Source organism: Hemicordylus capensis, chromosome 4, assembly GCF_027244095.1.
Source record: "Hemicordylus capensis ecotype Gifberg chromosome 4, rHemCap1.1.pri, whole genome shotgun sequence".
NCBI classification, from domain to species: domain Eukaryota; kingdom Metazoa; phylum Chordata; class Lepidosauria; order Squamata; family Cordylidae; genus Hemicordylus; species Hemicordylus capensis.
Window position 1 is genome coordinate 298,318,841 of NC_069660.1, and position 20,754 is coordinate 298,339,594.

At 42.5% G+C, this 20,754-nt stretch overlaps 1 protein-coding gene across 2 annotated transcripts in view; it reads right to left on the bottom strand.

Moving 5' to 3' along the window:
• Positions 1 to 13,332, bottom strand: part of RAD21 (RAD21 cohesin complex component) — a 36,695-nt gene extending 23,363 nt beyond the window's left edge. Inside the window, exon 1 of one of the 2 annotated variants that reach the window (XM_053246849.1) lies at positions 13,313 to 13,332. The gene's annotated coding sequence lies outside the window, so the exon portion shown is untranslated. Of the gene's footprint in view, positions 1 to 1,857; positions 2,104 to 13,312 lie in introns of those variants that run through there. The other variant, XM_053246848.1, reaches the window with a different exon arrangement.
• Positions 13,333 to 20,754: the final 7,422 nt, after the last annotated feature.

Here is a 20,754-nt window from a genome sequence, read left to right on the forward strand (position 1 = left end):
TACTGCTGTTCCCAGAAAATTTGCTCTATAATTTCACTTACTACTGTGACAATTTCTATGTTGTTTTGTGAAATTACACACAAAAGTTTCTCTAAGTCCTGTGATTTTTACTTAATAGTGCTGAAGTAAATGCATAACAGCAAGATTTCCCCTTCTATTTCAATCAGTTCAAATAAAGAGTACATTAGTTCTGGCTGAAAGAAATCAGATGATCCGCTTAAGAAAAAAAAATCTGTGATTGCCAGCTCCATTCAAATTTAGCTTCTAGCCATTAATTTACATATTCCAGTTCTATAACTCTGCAACTGTAGTACCTGAAACTTTAAAATGTCTAAAGCCACGTCTGGCATATTTTGTTGCTGTCCATATGCTACTATCTGCATATCTGAGAAGGGGAGATGACAAGAGAACAACATTCCAGCAGTGGGAGGGGGAAACATAATGCCCACTGCAATCTTGTAAGAAACTTGCCAAGCATCAGGGAGGCAGAGATAAGTTTACAATTCTGGCACTGCAGAAGTCTGGACTAAAATACACCCAAAATTGCTCTTCTCTCTCGTGATCTGTAATGTCTTCATTACCAGCACCTTTTTTCTCTAGAAGACAACGGCATACACTAACTCTTCCGCAAACCCATACACTAAAATCCCTCTGTTCTCCTGAAATCCCAAATCTGACAGGTGAACAGACTTGATATCAACCTAATGCACAATTCATGCACCCCTGTGGATCTTTTGGAAATACCGTATACAATATCTTCCCTTGGCCTTTGTCTGTATGCCAGCCTCTCCCACACCAACCAAACATTTCATGAAGCCAATGGCAGAAGCTTCAGCTGTCCAGACTATTATTTTCATAGGACACAATCCGGACGTCAATATTTCAAATTCCTAAGGCCTGGCAGAAGATTTGAGCTCTCCTTGGCAGAGCTCGTTTACCAAATCATTTGTGCGCTACATGACTAATAAGATCTTTTTACTATAAAGTGACGTCTTGCGAAAGGGTTGGGCAATGCAAAACTTTTTTAAAAAGCAAGCCCCACTAACACCACCCTGCAATATCATGCCACCCGATCCTGCCGGCCTCCTCGGAAGGACACAGCTCCACGGCGCCCTACTCCTAGACATAAGTGTAGTGCACATTGGATCCGTATCTCCTTTCTACTATGACTACTACAACTATTTATGTGCCGCTTTTCAACGAGAGCTCCCAAGCCGTTTACATAGGAAAACTCAAGATGGAGCCGTCCCCAAAGGGCTCACAATCTCAAAGAGAAACACAAGGCAGACACGCCAGCAGCAAGTGCCACTGGAGGGACGCTGTGCTCGGACTGGAGAAGGCCAGTTGCTCTCCCCCTGCTAAACATAAAGAGAAGCACCAAAAGGTGCCTCTGGCTTGCCTTTTCCAAGGGGAGGGCAAGGACCCTGAAGACCACCAGAAAACGGCCGAGCCGATTTCTCGGGAGAAAGCAGGGCATCCTTCCTCCCTGCAGCCACCCTCATCCCCGCGGCCGCCCGCCCGCCCGCCTCCGAGGAAGAGGGTTAACTGGGTCGGAGGAGATGAAGGCGGGCGACTGGAGAAGGCGGAGGACGCCACCCTCTCCTCGCCAGAGTCGCGTCCCCGGCTGGCTGCGGTGAGCAGTGCCGGGGCGATTCACACCCAAAGGCTGCCACAAACGAGGAGCCCGGCCTCCCGCTCGGCTCCAGGGCGGAAGCCGCCTGCCCGGGCCGCCGCCGCCGCCACCCCCCATGCCCTCGCCGACAGGGCTCTCCCTCGCCTCCCACACCCGGGCCTAGGCCTCCAGCCCCGCTGCGCTCCCCGGGGGGCCACCCAGCCCTCCCCGGCTCCGGGCCTCACCTCGGGTGCTGCGCGGCCGCCGAGGCCAGTGGGCTCCAGGGGCTGGGGTGAGCGTTGCGGCCGCCGCTGCGCCCCTTTCCCTCCGTCTCCCCCCCGCCCCCCTCTCCGAGCCACTCCAACAAACAAGATGGCGGCCTCTCCCCTTCCTGCCGCCCAAACCAGCCGTTCAAAAATCGGCAGGATGTTTACCGTTAAAAAAAAAAAGGAGGAGGAGGAGAGGCGGGGGAACAGAGAAGGGAGTGAACCCAACGCGCCTGCGCAGACGAGCGCACAGTTGTGCGGCACGGAGCCGAGTGCGCCGAATGGCGCAGGCGCAAGTCGCACGATTGACGTAAACCAATGAAAGAAAGCAGAAATTGTCCTCCGAGAATATTGGCTGAGGAATGTGCCATGGAGACCGGTAATGGGGCGGGGCCTGCGGAGTGGCGAAGGAACTTTCTAAGCCCCTACCAAGTCCATGAGAACCCGGAAGTCCCATTCAAATGTCTTTTATTATTTTCAGTGGGATAACCACCTTAATAGGAATTTTGTGGGCGAAAAAAATAATGTTAAAAGAACCCAAGCAGATTGACAGCTATTGGAAAAGACTGGGGGCAAGAAAAAAAGATGGCATGGATTTCTATTTCCCTGCCAAATATTAGAAAAAGGCACTTAAAAGCTTCCTTTATTTCATTTTTCATAGAGTGCATGTTTGCATACCATATTTACTTGAATACAGGATGTATCTGAATCTATTATGAGCCCCTTAAAAAAGAAAAAAAAGGACTCTGAATTTAAGATGACCCCCAGATTTCTAACTTTAAAGTATTTGGAAAAAACCTAGTCTTGGATTCAGGTAAATACAGTATTTTTGAGTTTCAGAACTCTAGTTTAGTATTTGTTGTAGCTAGGGCACTGGCAGCATCAGCTCTCAGCTGCAAGGTCTCATAGTGACCACTGGGAGGTGGTAGTTTAGGGACATGGATAAAAGTGCTGAACTCCTCCCCTCTTTGTTCTTCCAGTGTTAGGTTCCATTTTGTCTCTCCAGAGATAGCTGTTTGTTTTAGTCTCTCTCTTCAGATATGAACCACAGCTGAAATTAAGCTGCAGGCTTTTTGACATTTGTTTGTAACCTCTTCTTTATATAAATCTTTGTAGTCAATATGAAAGAACTGTCTCAAGATGTCTTGCTTTGCTGCTTTCTCACCAAACTGGTTTTGCTTTGCTATTTGGGGACTGAACTGCCATTCTTCCTCTAGAAAGGGTTATGGGTCCAAAGCTAGTAAATAAAAGAGAAATGCCTAGAGAGTTAAATAGAAAGCCAAGTAAAAACTTTGAAAATGAAGACAGCACAAGGATTCTAGATGACTGAAAAGTTTCAAGGTCCTGAGTACGAGCGCTGGTCTTTCAAGCTGGAGATGCTCCTCAAGAGTCATGGACTTGGCAGTGTTCTGCACGCCCAGTGTCCTGCAGATGGGAGTGGAGAGCTGGTCTTGTGGTAGCAAGCATGACTTCTCCCATTAGCTAAGCAGGGTCCACCCTGGTTACATATGAATGGGAGACTAGAAGTATGAGCATTGTACAATATTCCATCAGGGGATAGAGCCGCTCTGGGAAGAGCAGAAGGTTTCAAGTTCTCTCCCTGGCTTCTCCAAGATAGGGCTGAGAGAGATTCCTGCCTGCAGCCTTGGAGAAAACACTGCCAGTCTGTGAAGACAATACTGAGCTAGATTGGCCAGTGGTCTGACTCTGTATATGGCAGCTTCCTATGTTCCTGAGATGCAGGAAAGGAGCGGAAAGGATGGGAAAGAGCAGATTAAAAGGCATCAGGAATGATTTGCTTGGTGGTGATTGACCCAAATTTAGTGCATCTGAGAGACAAAGAAAATGCAAATAATATGTGGGAAACTTTGAAGGAATTATATAAAAATAAGTTTGTGGTTTCCAAAGTGCATCTAGTAAGGAAACTGAGCAATAAAAGTCTTAGAGAAGCAGAAAATCTGTCCAAGCACATTAATAAAATGTTAAAAATTGCAAGCTCAACTGCAAGCTCAAGAAGTAATCGTGCCAGATACAGTTTTGATAGGATTGCTGTTGAATAGTTTGCCACATTATTTTGATAGTGTGACTAGTGCCTTGGAAGTCAAGGAGGATGCAGACTTACAGTTTGTAATTAACGGTCTAGAGAACTTTGATTTGCACAGAAGGGATGATATGCAACCAAAGGAAAGTGAAGAAAATGCATTTAGAACCTTGCAAAGAAATAAGAAATGCTTCATTTGTGCAAGCCCCAAACATTTGCAGAATAAGTGTCCCAAGAATAAAGAGTCTGCAGACAAAAAAGGCAAGCAAAACAAAGCTGCAAAGAGTGAGTCATCTGGGAACACAGAGTACAGAACTTACAAGCAATCAGGGACTAAAGCTAATAAGCAAAGGATATACCTTGCAAGAACAGAGAAAGTTTTGGAAGCGAAGTCTGAGAAATGCAGCAGTGGTGTTTGCATTGACTCAGGTGCTACAAGCAACCTGATTAAAGAAAGGGAGAGATTTATAAACCTAGATACAAGTTGTAAAATCCCTATATACTTGGCTGATGGAAAACTAATGTATGCAGAAGGGAAAGGATCTGCACAGTTGCTCTGCAAACTGGAGAAAGGAGAAACCATTGGGTTAACAATTGAAGAAGCTTTGTATGTGCCTACTCTAGAAACAAGTCTGATGTCTTTAAAATATGATACAGAGTGGGGCTACGAAGTAAAATTTAAAGGAGGGAGGGCACTGTTTCATTACTCATAAACAGGGATTGCTTATGAAAGCAGTTTTACAAGAGAATGGATTGTTTGAGGTAAAATGTGTGATTGAAAAGGCCAAAACTGTGAAAGAATGCACACACAAAGTACATCTGAATTTGTGGCACAGAAGGTTAGGCCATAGAGATGCCAAAATGATATGTCAGGCTGAAAAGCTGGAATTGGTAATGTGTAGGAGTCTCTCCCCATTCATATAAGTAGAACATTGAGAGTGACCCTAATTGCTGTGAACTCTGAACTCAGAGTTCACAGCAGTTAAGGTCACACACAGTTCTACTTATGTATGGAGAGAGACTCCTACGCATTGCAATGAACGGAAAATTTATTAATATTTTTTTAAAAAACACACAATAAATCCTACAAACTTGGGGCTGCCTGCAGGGAGTTGAGGCCATATCTACCATGCCCCAAGACCCACTTTAGGGTGCCCTGGCACCCTCCAAAGGTGATGAATAGGGCATCCTCAAATCCCCATTATTCCTTATGGGAGAAATGCAAAAATTAAAAAAATCTTTTAAAAATCATTAATAATCACAGGAGTAGCCAATTGCTTTGGCATTGGGGGGTGGTAGGCACCCCTGAGTACCTACCACTCCAGTGGGTGCTCGTTATCACCCAGATTTCAAGGAAATTGGTGAAAGGGGTGATTTTTTAAAAAAATTGAAGTTGGCTCGACTTTAGCTTTCCCCCCATAAGGAATAATGGGGAAGTTCAGCAGCCCCATAACTCCACTTGGGGGCCAACAGGGTAGCCCAGAGTGGGTTGTGGTATACATAGGGTGACAACCACCCCCAAAATGACAAGCTCATGGGGCACTGGGTTTTGTTGTTTTCAGTGTCTGAGGTGTCCTGAGAATAGATTCTCTGGTAGGAAATGAGAGTGGATTCTTTCTAAGTTCATTCATCATTTTGCACCAAAAGAGGATTATGAATAAACAAAGATGAGCAGTGATAGGGGATTTTAAAAATCACCCCATTCACCAATTTCCTGGAATCTGGGTGGTAGCAGGCACCCATTGTGGCACTACCACCCAACCCACTCTTCTGCCCCCCTTTTCTGCCCCAAATGTGCCACAAAGACATGCCTACTTAAAAAAAAAAATTTAAAACACCCATTTTCCCAATTTCTTTGAAATCTGTGTAGTAGCTTCCTTGCACCCATTGAGCACTACCACCCACCACAACCCTCTTTGGGCCACCCTGGTGCCCCCACCCCATTATAACTAAGTTATAACTAAGGCTGATGAAATCCCCATTATTCCCTATGGGGGAAAGCTTAAAGATGTATGCATTTCAATTTTTTAAAAAATCACCTCTTTACCCAGTTCCTTTGAAATCGGCATGGTAGCTTCCTTGCATCCATTGGGCAATACCACCCAACCCACTTTGGACACAAAATGGCGGTCCGAATCTCCAAATTTTTCGAGCCTAAATCTGGGGTTATTTGTTTTGTACCCAAATTTGGGCAATTGAGCACAGGGGTGATTTGTTCTGTCTACAAATCACCCGAATCAGCTATATTCAGGTACAAATCATTTTGTACCCGAGTCGATTCACACATCCCTAGTGCTTACTAAGCCATTGCACAAGGATCATTTCAAAACCTTGAGAGAGAAGTTGGGACTTAAACAGCAGCACGAGCTGATGCGAAGAAGTGTTGGAGTGACCAGTGGGGGGTGGGGGGGTTAGGGACATGGATAAACGTGCTGGACTCCTCCCCTTTTTGTTCTTCCAGTTTTAATCTCCATTTTGTCTCTCCAGAGATGGCTGTTTGTTTGGTCTCTCTCTCTCCAGCCATGAGCTACAGCTTAAATTAAGCTGCAGGCTTTTTCACATTTGTTTGTAACCTTTTCTTTAAATAAATCCTTGTATTTCTTTAATACTAAAGAACTGTCTCAAGACCTCTTGCTTTGCTGCTTTCTCACCAAACTGGTTTTGCTCTGCTATTTGGGGACTGAACTGCCATTTGTCCTCTAATACAGTATTCACTGAAACCATACAGTGTGTCCTTAAGCATGTTTACTCAGAAGTAAATACTACTGGGAGCACAGGGCTTACTCCGTAGTAAATGTGCATGTGATTGCAGTCTTAATTGTACATCTCTTGTTAGAGGATTGGAATTTTGTTTTGTTTTTTCAAAAGCTGCACAATATGCATATTCCTACATTGGCTTTGACCCAACTGCAGTATCACATTATTTTGTATCTCTGATTCTCTGCACCAGTGTAGTAGCAGTGTCTATGCCACAAATAATCCTTGCTATGGATAATCTGCTGATGCAAAAAAGGAGATTTAAAAATCATTGTTATTGTTGTTTCTAGGCATCTAAATTGTACAAACATAAGAGATCCTTCTCCATTGTTAAATGACATGACCCTGCCTAGGCAATGACCTGATACTCATGCATTATCTTCAGGGATGATGTCCCTGTTATGTCCGCTCCATATTCACTGCTCCCACTGTGAGCAATCATTTGGGTAATTTTGGATAGTGTGTCATGAATATGCGGATGTAACCCAGACCTCTTATTCCTGTTTTCTGCTGTGGAAGTCCATACCTTGGGTGTGGACTTAAACTTGGACTTTAAGTTTAGCTTGACTGAGGGTAAACAAACTGGCTGACATCCAGAGCAGTGTACCACTTCTAGAAGGACTTTATGCAAGCTCAAAACTCTTCTGATAGCTAGTTGTGCTATACCTGGAACTTGCATTCTAGACTATGCTGCACAACCATAAGCATGCTTGTGGTTGTGCAAGAGTTACAGTATGTATGTGGCACACCTCATTTATTTCAGTGTGCAATCACAGTTTTTGCACAACTAAATCATCACACTAATGCAATGGTTCTCATTCCACATGTGGTTACTTTCTCTGGCCACTGTAGCTTAATTCAGACAAAGTGGATCTGGATGGGGTTTTGGTGATTCAGGAATAGATGTTCAACTTTTTTGGAATGGGGTTGAACACTTCTGGAAGCAGCTGGCTTGTGGTTTGAGAGAGCTACCACTTCTAAGAGCCTTTTTATCAGCTTCATGTTATATTCCAACTACACCCTTTCCTGGATAAACCAGACTTGACTATGATTATTCATGCACTTGTAAACATAGGTTGTAAGGTGTGCTACTTTAGGCTGCCTTTGAAGACAATCTGAAAGCTTCAATTTGTGCAGACAGCTGGTCTCGTGGTAGCAAGCATGAATTGCCCTCTTTGCTAAGCAGGTTCTACCCCGCTTTGCATTTGAATGGGAGATTACATGTGAGCACTGGAAGATATTCTCCTTAGGGGATGGGGTCACTCTAGGAACAGCATCTGCATGCTTGCATGCAAAAAGTTCCAAGTTCCCTCCTTGGCTTCTCCAGATAAGGCTGGGAGAAACTCCTGCCTGTAACCTTGAAGAAACTGAGCTAGATGAACCAGTGGTCTGACTCAGTGCAAGGCAGCTTCCTATGTTCCATATTGCTGCTATGAGAATGGTGACTGCAGTCACTTGATCAGACCGCATTACACTGCTATCAAACCAGTTTCATTGGTTACAAGTTTGTTTCCAGGCTCAGTTAAAAGGGACGATTTTGACCCTGAAAGCGCTGTATGATCTGGGATCAGAATAAATCAGGAATTCGCTCCTCCATATGAGCCTACCTGAGAGCTTCATTCTACACCAGAGGCAAACATTGTAAATAAAAGTCAGAATGATGAGGATAATTTTCCTTTCATGCTTTTTGTCTCCAGACTGGCAGGTCCTGGCCTGAAAGATCTTATGTGTCTTCAACACTGCATTCTTAAACTAAGAGTGATTCCAGGCATGCTCCTTTTCTCATAAGCCAATTGTTGCTTTTCTACTTGTGGTCACATGTGGAGATGCAACATTCCTTCCACACCACCATCAATATCGTGTGTTTTGGGGAGGTAGACTGACCCTCTCCAGTTTACACCTCCTGTGATTTGTAGAAGGCATGCACCTCTAAAACAAGACAGAACGATAGCATTAACAGCAGTCCACACTTGTGATCACTGTGCTGCCATACTGCTGATCTGAAAAAGGAATGATTTCTCTGCATTAATAAATGTGGTGATTGAAGTGCAGGGAAAATACAGGTGGACAACCAACAATGTCATGTAACCCCCCCTGTAGAGGATTACCAGCCTTTGTCTCAGAGCAAGCCCACATGAGGGGAAGAAAAATGCTGAATCATCCCCTCTATGCTTTCCAAGCAAAGGCTTCTCCCAAAACTTTCCTGTAATCTTGGTAGGATCTAGGCTGCCACCCCCACCCCCCACAATTATTGACAGAGTTTAAATCCCACCTGGTCTTGGGTGGAAATCCCAGGGAAACTCTACTTTTGCTACTGGAAAAGCATACAAAAACCTTCCATGTGCAAGCTTACACGTGGTGAGAAAACTAACAGCTGCCGCTCCTGAGGCGTGTGTGTGCAACAGAGTGAGACCCCCTTTCAGTCCCCTTTCTTCTGAGTCAAAAATCCACTCAGAGAGGCTTTTAAAATACAAGGAACAAAAAATCGAGGGTGGGGGAGTTTTATTCAAAATACTACAGATAGCTTCCATTTGAGGCTCTCTCAGCTTTTAGTTTCAGGTAAACAAAAGCAATACTCAGTGGTTACAAGAATACTTCAAAAAGCATCCCAGATGATATTGGGGTGGCACACTTAAAAAATTGTGGTTACCCAGCTGCAAAGAACATGGATACAAAAACACCTTTAAAAGTTTACAGAGTCTTTTGCAACGCCCAGCTGTATGGGCACAGGCTTAGCTTAGTGATGTTACAGGTAAACGATAGAATGGTTTGGCATATGAAAAACACAGAAAAGAAATATAAGTTTCTAACACAACATCTGACTAACAAACTGTTCCCTATGCTAAATCTTTTTTTCTTTTAAAACTCATCCAACACCTGATTAGAATCAAGCTTTCTGCAATCCTGTCTCTCAAGGATCTGCAGTTCCTTTTGCAGCCATACTCCATGGCCGCACGTCCTGTTCTCACCCCCAGCCTGCTCCCTTCTAACAAAGAAAGTCTTCTCTTCCTCCCAACTCCTCTCTAGATCCCACCCATGGTGTGCAGATTGGCTTATCCCTGGAGTTCATCAGCCTGTCAGTCAGGACAGGTTTCACTTCCTATCTTTAGGGGAGAGGAGGGGCTATTCAGTGACTGATCATTACACTCTCATAAAGAGTGAGCAAACAAGGTGTGACAACCGCAAACTAAACATCTTAGCTGACATCCCTATTAAATTTCTCCATAGTAATACTCAGGGAGTAGCCTAAAGGACTGCTGCAATTCAATAGGACTTCCCTAAGTAAATTTAGTCAGGATGTTAGACCCTGTCTGGAAGTGCCCATGTTTACTTAGGAATAAATATCAAAGATCTGAACTTACTTACATGTCTTAGAATCTAGATCTATGAGGATCAAAGAAAGCATGTGCCATCTTTCCAACAACAGTGCTTCACCACTGGATATGTTATACTTGTGAGAATTATCCTTCTATGAAACTCAGGAACCATTTTCAAGACCCATATAATAACAAACATTCCATATCTCTTCAAGTTTGCATTTGCTTTCCCTGAGAAAAAAAAATCTTCTATGCTTGGCTGTCAGTTCCAGTTCTCTCCAGTTGGCTGCCCCATTTGCTTGTCTTCCTGCTTTTGGATGCATGCAACTGGTTTGCATAATAACAAATCGCAGGCATGCTTCTTTTAGTTTGATGGGAGCTACTTTCCCTCATTGGAAAGGGCTTCTGTGATAGCTGACAATACATGATAGCAGCAGCAGAACCAAGCTGCCAAAAATAGTGATAATTATGTGTACAGAGGTGTGGAGGAATGATTGCTTGATTTTGCCCTTAACAATAGTTTGTTCTAGGAAGTCAGCACATTCAATGAGAATGTGGTGATTGTAGGTCGGACAGAATATTTCTGAGCAATTCTGAGTGATCTAAATGACTGATACCCTGAATCTCAGCTGTGAATGAGATAGTAACCATTTTTGTGTGCTACTATGTATAGTTTAGAGGTGTCAAGAGATTGTGTTTCTCAAATTTCTTCACCAATTTGGTTCATTCACACCTATCTTTTCAAACAGTAATAGTTTGTTCTTATATTAATCTTTAGAAGGAAATATTTTACCTCTACATTTCACATAGTCATTTCAGTGAGTATAAAACTATTATTCCTCTTCTTTTGCAAACTACGGTAGGGCTTTTGTCAACCTACTTTGCCAGGAAGGACTGCTGTATTTCCAGGTGGAGCTTCAAAGAGATTTCTGGAAAACCAGTGATTTCCTCCTAACCAACAGAAACAGCAATAACACTCTCACCAAGCCCAAGTTTGAATGTGTTTTTAGTGCCTATTAATAGCACTAATAGCATCATTAATACTGTAACTTGAATAAGTTATTTGTAAGTTCAGAAACATTAATCGACTTATAATTAACACCTTTCTTCAATAAATAATAACCTTTACTCCTTTTAGCACTTTGTCATGCTCACAATCATAGTTGTTAAATGGGGATTTCTTTCTAGGATCACTTAAATTGAAACATAAATTTAAATCACTTTTACACATAAACAATCATGGGAGGGGGATTCCCCTTTAACCACTATGATGGGGGTGGGGGGGGCATAGCTTAGTGGTAAATAATACAGACTGCCCCATAAGTCTTGAGGAATATACACTGCCCCGAGACTTGTCCCCTGCAAAGGCAAGTCTTGCCTCATTAACCTTTTGGAGTTCTTTGAGAGTGGCAACAGGCATGTGGATAAAGGTGATCTGGTTGACACAGTATACTTGGACTCCCAAAAAGCTTTTGACAAAGTTCCCCACCAAAGGCTCTTGAGTAAACTAAGGGGTCATGGGAGAGGGGACCGATTTAAGTGTGGAATGGAAACTGGTTGAAGGACAGGAAACAGAGTGTAGGAATAAATGGACTATTTTCACAATGGAGGGAACTAGGAAGTGGGGTCCCACAGGGATCTGTACTGGGACCAGTGTTCTTTAATTTGTTCATAAATGATCTAGAAGTTGGGGTAAGAAGGGAAGTGGCCACATTTGCAGATGACACCAAACTATTTAAGATAGTGAAATCCAAAACAGATTTTGAGGAGCTCCAAAAGGATCTCTCCAAACTGGGGGAGTGGGCAACAAAATGGCAATGCAGTTCAAAATGGCAATGCAGCTCAGTGTAAGCAAGTGTAAAGTGATGCATATTGGAACAAAAAACACCAACTTCACATATACACTGATGGGTCTGAGCTGTCAGTGACTGACCAGGAGAGGATCTTGGGATCATGGAGAAACAGCTTGTTGAAAATGTCGACTCAGTGTGCAGTAGCTGTGAAAAAGGACAATTCCATGCTAGGGATCATTAGGAAGGGGTTCGAAAATAAAAATTATAATATCATAATACAAATCCATGGTGCGGCCACATTTGGAGTACTGCATGCAGTTCTGGTCACCGTATCTTAAGGAGGACACTGTAGAACTGGAAAAAGTACAGAAAAGGGCAACCAAGATGATCAAGGGCCTGGAGCACCTTCCTTATAAGACAAGTCTACAGCATCTGGGGCTTTTCATTTGGGAAAGAGGTGACTACGGGGAGACATGATAAAAGTGTATAAAGTTATGCATGGAGTAGAGAGAATGGACAGAAAGAAATTTTTCTCCCACTCTCACAACACTAGAACCAGCGGCCATCCCATGAAACTGAAGGCCGGGAAATTTAGGACTGACAAGAGGAAGTGCTTTTTCACACAGTGCATATTTAATCTACGGAATTCTCTGCCACAGCAGGATGTGGTGATGCAGGGGTGTAGCAAGGTTGGAGTGGGCCCAGAGACGAGATTTTAAAATGCCCCCCCTCAAAGTCCAGGGCCTCCACACACCCCAGGCCCCCAAGGATTTAAGTCTGATATTCCAAAATAAGTATGCTGCCTGGAAATACATTTCACTGAATACACACACGCACACGTCACAATATATAGTGATATACATTGAGTACTATACATTTGTTTTACTTTTAATGCCTAGAACACACTAGAAAGATGAATGATTAAAATGGCTCCCTCGCTGCAGATTAGCAAAGGAGACTTTCAACCATGCAGGGTAAGCCTATGTTTGTTTTCTCAGAATTCTGAACAAATTCAGTCAAGTTCGATTCCAGGAGGTTTTTCACACGAGGCTTTTAAAGCCCTTTAACACACATCTCCTCTGGAATGGAGGTGCTGCATTCACATGTTGGCCAGATTTACCCTGAAGTCCCTGCGAGTTATTGGGGAGCAGTTCACACACAAGAAAAATAAAATAAAATAAAAGCACAAGACATGCTTCACAGTTCTCACTCAGACCTTCTGGGTTGCAAAACAACTTGACCATAAGTGCATTTATAAATGAATGAATGAATGAATGAATAAAATAAATATAATACTGTTTCTTCCAGAAGTTTTTGTAATTTTCTGCCATGAAACAAGCCACTTATAGGACTTTTTAGATAGTTTTTTTTAAGTCAGCAAATTTTCCAAGCTGTTTAAAAATAAATATTCAGAGACTTCTCAGTCCCTCCCCCGCCCCATATCAAAGCCCTATGGCAAGCAGATGCCTATATATCTGGGGCGGGGCGGGGGGAGGGTAACCACAAAAAAGGAGTTCACACTCTACCTGACAAATGCTGGGCTGAGCAGGGCAGCAGGGGGTCTTCTGCTGCAGAGAACGGTGGTGGCCACTCTGGCTGCCTCCTCCTTCCTGGCTGGCTTGGGCCCTAATCGAGTTCAGGCTTCACAGAGGCCTACACGGAGGCCTCCGTGGAAGCCCCGCCCACCCGCCGATCAGCTGAGAGGCGGGAGAAAAGGAGCTCTTGGCAGCTTGCCTGCTGCTTCCATTGCGGGCCAGGAGAACAAGCTGGAGAGACGGCAAACAGGGCAAGTGGCTGAGGGGCCTTGGGGCTGGGCAGGGGGCAATGGGGAGTCACGTGAGGTGCCTCTGGGGGGCCCCTCCAGGCAGTGGGGCCCCCAGACAACTGTCTCCCCTTGCCGATTGTTGTTATGCGCCTGTGGTGATGGCCACTAGCTTGGATGGTTTTAAAAGGTGCTTGGACAAATTCAGCCAGTCTATCAATGGCTACTAGTCTGGAGGCTATAGGCCACCTCCAGCCTCAGAAGCAAGATGCCTCTAAATGTTGCAGGGGACCAACAGCAGGAAATAGGGCATGCCCTCACCTATTGCTTGTGGGCTTCCCAGAGGCATCTGGTGAAACTGTGTGAAGCAGGATGGTGGACTAGATATTTATGTATTTATCTATCTATCTATTTATTTGACATATTTGAATACTGCCCAAAATGCAAGTTTCCGGTGGTTTACAACAAAACAATAAAAACAAGATAAAAAGATTAAAACATTACAACAATTGAAATTTAAAAATGCAATTAAAACAATATCTTTGTTTTCAATGTATTTTGATGAGGCCTTTGGCCTGATCCAGCAGGGCTGTTCTTGTGTTCTTATACTTTGCATGCAGAAGATCAGGTTCAGTCATGAGTATTTTCACTTAAAGGATCAGGTGGCAGGTGATAGAAAAGATTTCTCCCTAAGACCATAGAAAGCTGCTGCCAGTCAAAACAGAGAGTAGTAGGATGGATGGACTCTTCAGCATCATTATATTGCGGGGATCAGCTTTCATTGACTTTTTAAAAAACAGAATTTTTCCTACTCTAAATAGAAGCTGTTGTTTTTTAAATGGAAGCATCATACATTAAAAGGACTGGGTTTTTTAAAAAAATCCTTACATGGAATGAATCAGTGCTTCAGATCAGTAGTAGCCCATATGGGGGGTGGGAAAACTGTTATTTATTTTATTTTCACCCAGGCTTTTAAGTGATACTGTTTTGATGGTTTTTAATGTTGTTTTAGAGCATTGTTTTAAAAATTTTTAAATTGTTATGTTTTAAATTTCTTGTTTTTGTTTTAACTAATGTTTTAATGTTGTTTTTATCTGTTGTAAACCGCCCAGAGACATAAGTTTTGGGTGGTATAAAAATATGTAAAACAAACAAACAAACAAACAAATATATTTTTTTTAAAAAAAGTACTCTCAAGAATGTTTACTCAAGAATGCCTTTTCAACTACTTTCTTTAAAAAAACTATTAATGCAGTAAAGGTTGCAGCTCTGATGGTACAGTCCTTGCCCAAATAACAAATGTGGATTTGAAGGTTAATCCCAGTAGCAAAGAGGCTAGCACTAATTGGGTGGAAGTTCTGAGATATGGCATGCATGCCTAATTCAGATGGCTGAACTGGCAGTGAAAGTATACCCAAAATGTGGCAAATTGGCAAGTTATTTTGGATTATTTTAGTCCCCTTTCTGGAATGTTTCAGATAAACTAATGCCTCCTCTCATACCACTTTTACTCTTTTCGTTTCTTGTTGTTGTTGGATGGCCTCTCCGCAGGGTACTGAGAGTTTGGGAACTTAGAGGGAGCTAGATCATAAATAATTTATTATGAACCCTACAAAAGAGCCAGCGTGGTGTAGTGGTTAGAGTGCTGGACTAGGACCGGAGAGACCTGAGTTCAAATCCCCTTTCAGCCATGATACTAGCTGGGTGACTCTGGGCCAGTCACTTCTCTCTTACCCTAACCTACTTCACAGGGTGGTTGTGAAAGAGAAACTTAAGTATGTAGTACACCGTTCTGGGCTCCTTGGAGGAAGAGCGGGATATAAATGTAAAAATAATAATAATAATTCTTTCATCATTATTAACTCCCTCCAATAAAATTATGAATTAGGAAAAGGTTTTGAACTTGGTTCTGGAATGAAAATGAATTGGAAATTATTTATAAAAACAGATAAAAATGCAAAACACAGTAAAGTGGTACCAAGAGTGTCACATCATGCACATATTTTCATCTAATTAGATGAAACATAAAAGGCATTGGAGATTGATTTACAGTGTCTAGTCTTCTGGATTGCAGTTGAGCTAATTATGTTTGATTTCTAGGGTTCCCATTGATTGTCAGGCTACTGTTATGTCTGCCAGGGGGCACTGTGGTTCAGGTTACGTGCTTCTGGACATATTTGCCTGTCTCTTGCAACCCAGTATAGACTGAAATACACTGAAAAGCAAGCAGCACAGAAACTGAATAAACAAACAGAATGATTGCATTATATGATTGCATATGACTGTAATCAATTGTTGACCAGCCTAGAGTGTTGAGAGTCCCACTGTTGTACGTTCTAGTTTTTCATTGTGTTTTTGTCTGAACAGCCTGAAGTATTCTGTTGCTGCTGCTCTTGCCATAATAAATCTAGTCCAGAATAAATTTCCCGTGTCCAATCATGCGGTGTTTTTGCTCTGCCCTGGGTGTGATGCAGGTTGTCCAGAACCTGAAGGATATACTCGTGGCTCACCTGTAGAATAGAGCCAGGAGAGAGGGCACAGCTGAAAATGTTGAGGGTAAGGAGAGTGAGATGACAGTTAAACTGGAGAAGGAAGGAAAGAGAGAAGTGTGCGAGAGAGAAGAAAGGGAATGGAAGTAGGAGGCTTCGGATGTGTAGAGCATCTGAGAGAACTGAACTCTGAGGGACAGAGTTGTTTTGAGCAGCAGGGTATCTGGCAGTCTGCCGTATAGGGACAACAATGAAGGAACAGTTTAATATCACATCATCCATGCCACAACTGCAACGCCTGAGAGACTTCTTAAAATATAGGTACCTATAGATACAAATTATATAGATATACACTAGATAGATATTCATAGTTGTGTTCCAGGGGGCATCAGGTTATGTTTATGTCGGGGGAAATTCTTTGTTACATAAAATCCATAGGTCAGCAAGCAGACTAATGAAGAGTCACTGCAGCTGATACTGTGCTGGTCCTAGGGGGAAGGGGAAATTTTCATCAATCTCCTCTTCCCTCTGAAGCCAGCTGTGACTCCCCGAAATATGTCCCTGAAGGTTGCGTAACCCTCGGGGAATATTTTTGGGAATCACAGATGGCTTCGAAGGAAAGGGTAGGTTGACAAAAAATGCCCCTTCCCCATAGCGTGCATGCGTCATCACTACACCATTGCTTCATTATAATAATAATAAAATAAAATAAAATAATAATTAGTCTGGATGTCCACCATTGTTTTTAACCATAAAATAAAATAAAATAATAATTAGTCTGGATGTCCACCATTGTTTTTAACCATTAAGGGTTTGTGTGGTATTTTCCCTGCTCCCATTTTTTTAACCCAAACCATGGCTTTCAACTGCCACAGCGGTCATAACATAAACCTTGGATAAACCATCTTCATATGGTCAGTGGATTGAAATAAAACCTTATTGATTGATTGATAAGCCATTTGTAATATCAGTTTTGTCCAAATGCCAGGGAATTAATAATACACTCACTTCTTGGGTATAATATTGTTCTTGCATTTCCTGTATCATTAGCACTGTCGGAAGGATTCAAACTTTGCCAGCGATCCAATTAGCATGTCTTTGCCCTCAGTCCTAGCTGGCTGGATACTTTGAACCCTATCATTGGTGGCCAGTAGCCTCTCAATACAAAGGTCAGGAACTGAGATGACTTTGCTGGCTACATTCTCTTAAGACTTGGCATCTTTCCAGGAGTTACGGCTCTCCTTTCTGAAGGGAGCAGGATGGAACCACATGCCTCTGTGGAGCTATGTTGTATCCCTTATAGGGAAATGTGAAGCTATTAATCAAACTAAATAATTTCCCCAGATATTTCCACTGCAGTGTTAATGGCCAGATTGTCCCATAGTTTTGACTGATTTTATGGTATTTTGTCTAGAAATTCTATTCCCTTCCTCAATGGCTGGCGGTCTTCCATCTGTGTTAATCCATTATCTCTCTTTCTGGAAGCAAGGTCAAGTGTAATCGCTCTGTTTAACAAATGATATGTCTGCCAAGCCTCCTGTACTTTGCATGGATTTGTGAGACTGAATCCTCTCTAGATCTGGCTCCATTTAAGTAAAATTGAGCAATTGATATACAGCACCTGAGGATTTATTTTTCTCAACAAATGTATGGGGAAATCTTGTCCTGGATTTGTCTGGAAACCACCTTTCTTTTCTTTTTTGCACACTTGCTAATTTTGCAACTTTTCAGCAGTGGAAATGTATTTGAAAGGAACCTGTTTGAATCCATCATATCCATGACAATTCCTGTATTGAGTTAGATAGAACTCTACTCCCACCCAGTTGCAATTTTGAGGCTGCATCTGGGGGGTCTAATCTTGAGACCTCTTTGGAATGTTAATACACACACACACACACACACACACACACACACACACCATCACTAATTAAGTTCCTTTCCTACACTTTCATGTGCATTTCTCCCCTTTCTCTCTCTCTTCCTTACCCAGTGTTCACCTGATTTCCCACCCCGCCATCCCTCACAGCATTCATCCAGTCATAGTCTGGATCAGGAGTCTTCTATATATCACAGAGGTTGTGGCCCTGCCTTCATCCTTTGTCGAAGTTCCTCAAGGACCTGCCAGGCCAAAAAGAGGTCTTCCAGTACCACTGGATTCATACTTACAAAATCTGGCAAGGCCCCATTAAACTACAGAGCCTTTCTCAGGGAAGGGGTAGTGCCAATTCACTCTACCTGGGCAGCAGCTATATAAATCAGCAGTGTTCTCCAACCATCTGCTGGAGCAACATCCATCTTATACTGTCTGTTGTACCCAGCTTTCTTACTTGGAGCTATTCAAGGTCCTGAGCCCTTTACCTGCTGTACTTCTCTTGGAACTGTCCAAGGTCTGTGTCTTTCTTGGAACCCTACCAGCATCGAGATCCCTAACTCAGCAGAGGATCTGACCTGGCCATTGACCCCTGCCTAGAACAGAACAAAGCTATATACCTGTATAAAGATGAAATTCACTTAGAGACAGGTTCCCATGTGTGGATCCCAACTAGACTGGATTTCCTGAACCCAAAATAATGCAAAATCCGAAGTTCTTTTTGTAGGATCCTCATTTCAGGCTTGTGTAAAATATTTCTTGCTGGTTTGAGAATGTGTGCAGAGTGCTGAGAAAATAATTTGTATTGTAAATGGGAAGGGACTGTGGCTCAGTGGTATTGCATGTGCTTTGCATGCAGAAAGTCCCAGGTTGAGCTCTTGGCATCCCCATGGATGGCTGAGAAAGATCCCTATTTGAAATCCTAGAGACTCTCTGTCAATCAGTGTGGGACATTTCTGAGCTAGATATACCAATGATTAGACTCAGTGCAACGATACGATACAATACGATACAATACAATGAATATTTATATACTACTTTTCAACAGAAATTCCCAAAGCGGTTTACACAGATATCAAACAAACAAACAAACAAACAAATTAAAATGGCTCTCTGTCCCCAAAGGGCTCACAATCTAAAAAGGGAACACAGCTTTCTTCAAATTTGGCGTGACACTCAGTTATCTCCACAGGCCACAGAGGGAAATTTTATTCTTAGGCTGAGCATTGTACCAAGATTTACTTTATCTCCTTCCTTCTCACCCCTGTACTGATGTTTGGTGCTGTCGGCAATGACTATGCTAAACCCTTTCTAAATGGGCAAAGAGACACCTTTAAAGTGGTGGTTCCCTTATATTTAGAGAGGGCGTGGCGAAAGCAACTGGCCCTGTTCATCGCAGCAGATCATGTTTTCCTGTTGATGTTGCTGGTATCTCTTGTGTTTTTTCCCTCCTCCTCTCCCCTCCATTTTTTAAAAAAGATGATGAATCTCTTTGTGACAGGAAACCATTTATCTGCTGTGTGAACTTTTTGTTGTTGTTGAAAAGTACTATAATAATAGTTAAATATGTTTCTTATGTTTAGTGAATATATGCAGGCTGCTGATATATCAGGAGATCTCTGGATCACTGCTATCGAATTCACTCTACCTGCACAGGAGCTGTATAAGTCAGCAATGTATTCCAGGCATTTGCTAGAGTAACATCCATCTTATCCTGTTGTGTCATCATCAAAGTAAAGATTTAGATTAGATTATCAATGGAACCCCTACCCGTTATTTCCTGGCATATAAACTGAACATTATTGATAATAAACAATAAAGAAGTGTTTGGCATGGAAAGTCCTAAAGGATCATGTACACTGTATTTAAATATACATGTAAATTCAGCGAGACAGACATCACCATAACATCTATTTTTATTTATTTATTGTTAAATTTATATACTGCCTTTCATTAAAAACAATCCCAAGGCAGTTTACAAAAGTTAAAAAAAATATAATAAAAATAACAGCTAAAACTATTAAGCTAAAAATATAACAAATCTGATTTAAAATTTATAAAATAGAAACATTAAAACCGTACACAAATAAAAACACACAGAAGTAGCAATAAAACAATCATGTAAAGGCCTGGATAAAAAAAGATTTAACAAGCTTCCTAAAAACTGTGATGGAGTCAGAGGAGTGAATGACCACTGGGAGAGCATTCCAAAGTCTGGGGGCAGCAACAGAGAAGGCCCTGTCTCATTGTCGGCACCTCCCTCATTGTCGGCACCCGGAGCAGAACCCCTTCAGATGATCTCGTCAAGTGGTGTCATGGCTCAGAATTCGGAATCAGAAGACTCAGAGCACGAAGACTCGCCTGCTAGTGAGCCACAGCAGCAAGATTTGGCACAGAAACCAGACTCGGGACCTGAGGATTCTCAACAGCTGCCAGACTTGAATTCTGATGTGGAGGAGCCTGGGATTCCACCTATAGTGAGATGAAGAATCAAGAGGCAGGCTCAGAGGGACTCACGCAGTTGCAGAAAATAACAGGGAAGAAAGCCAAACTGCTGACTCAGGGAAGCCTGATTGGTTCTTGGTTCTGTTGAGCCATATATATTCAACAGTCTCTCATGGCTGAGTTGCTGTTTGCAACTTCGCTGGCAGCAGATACTGTGCTCTTGGAATTATATCTTTTCCGTGTTCCAGTTTGTCTTGTCTGTACTTCCCTGTATTGTTCCCTTAATTCCTTGTTCTGTGTCCTTCGCTTGCTTCATTCCTTGTTTTGTCTTTTCTTCCACTTATTACTCAGTTATTGTTAGAGGGGGGTACCTAGTTTCAGTTCAGGGGATTTAATTCATTT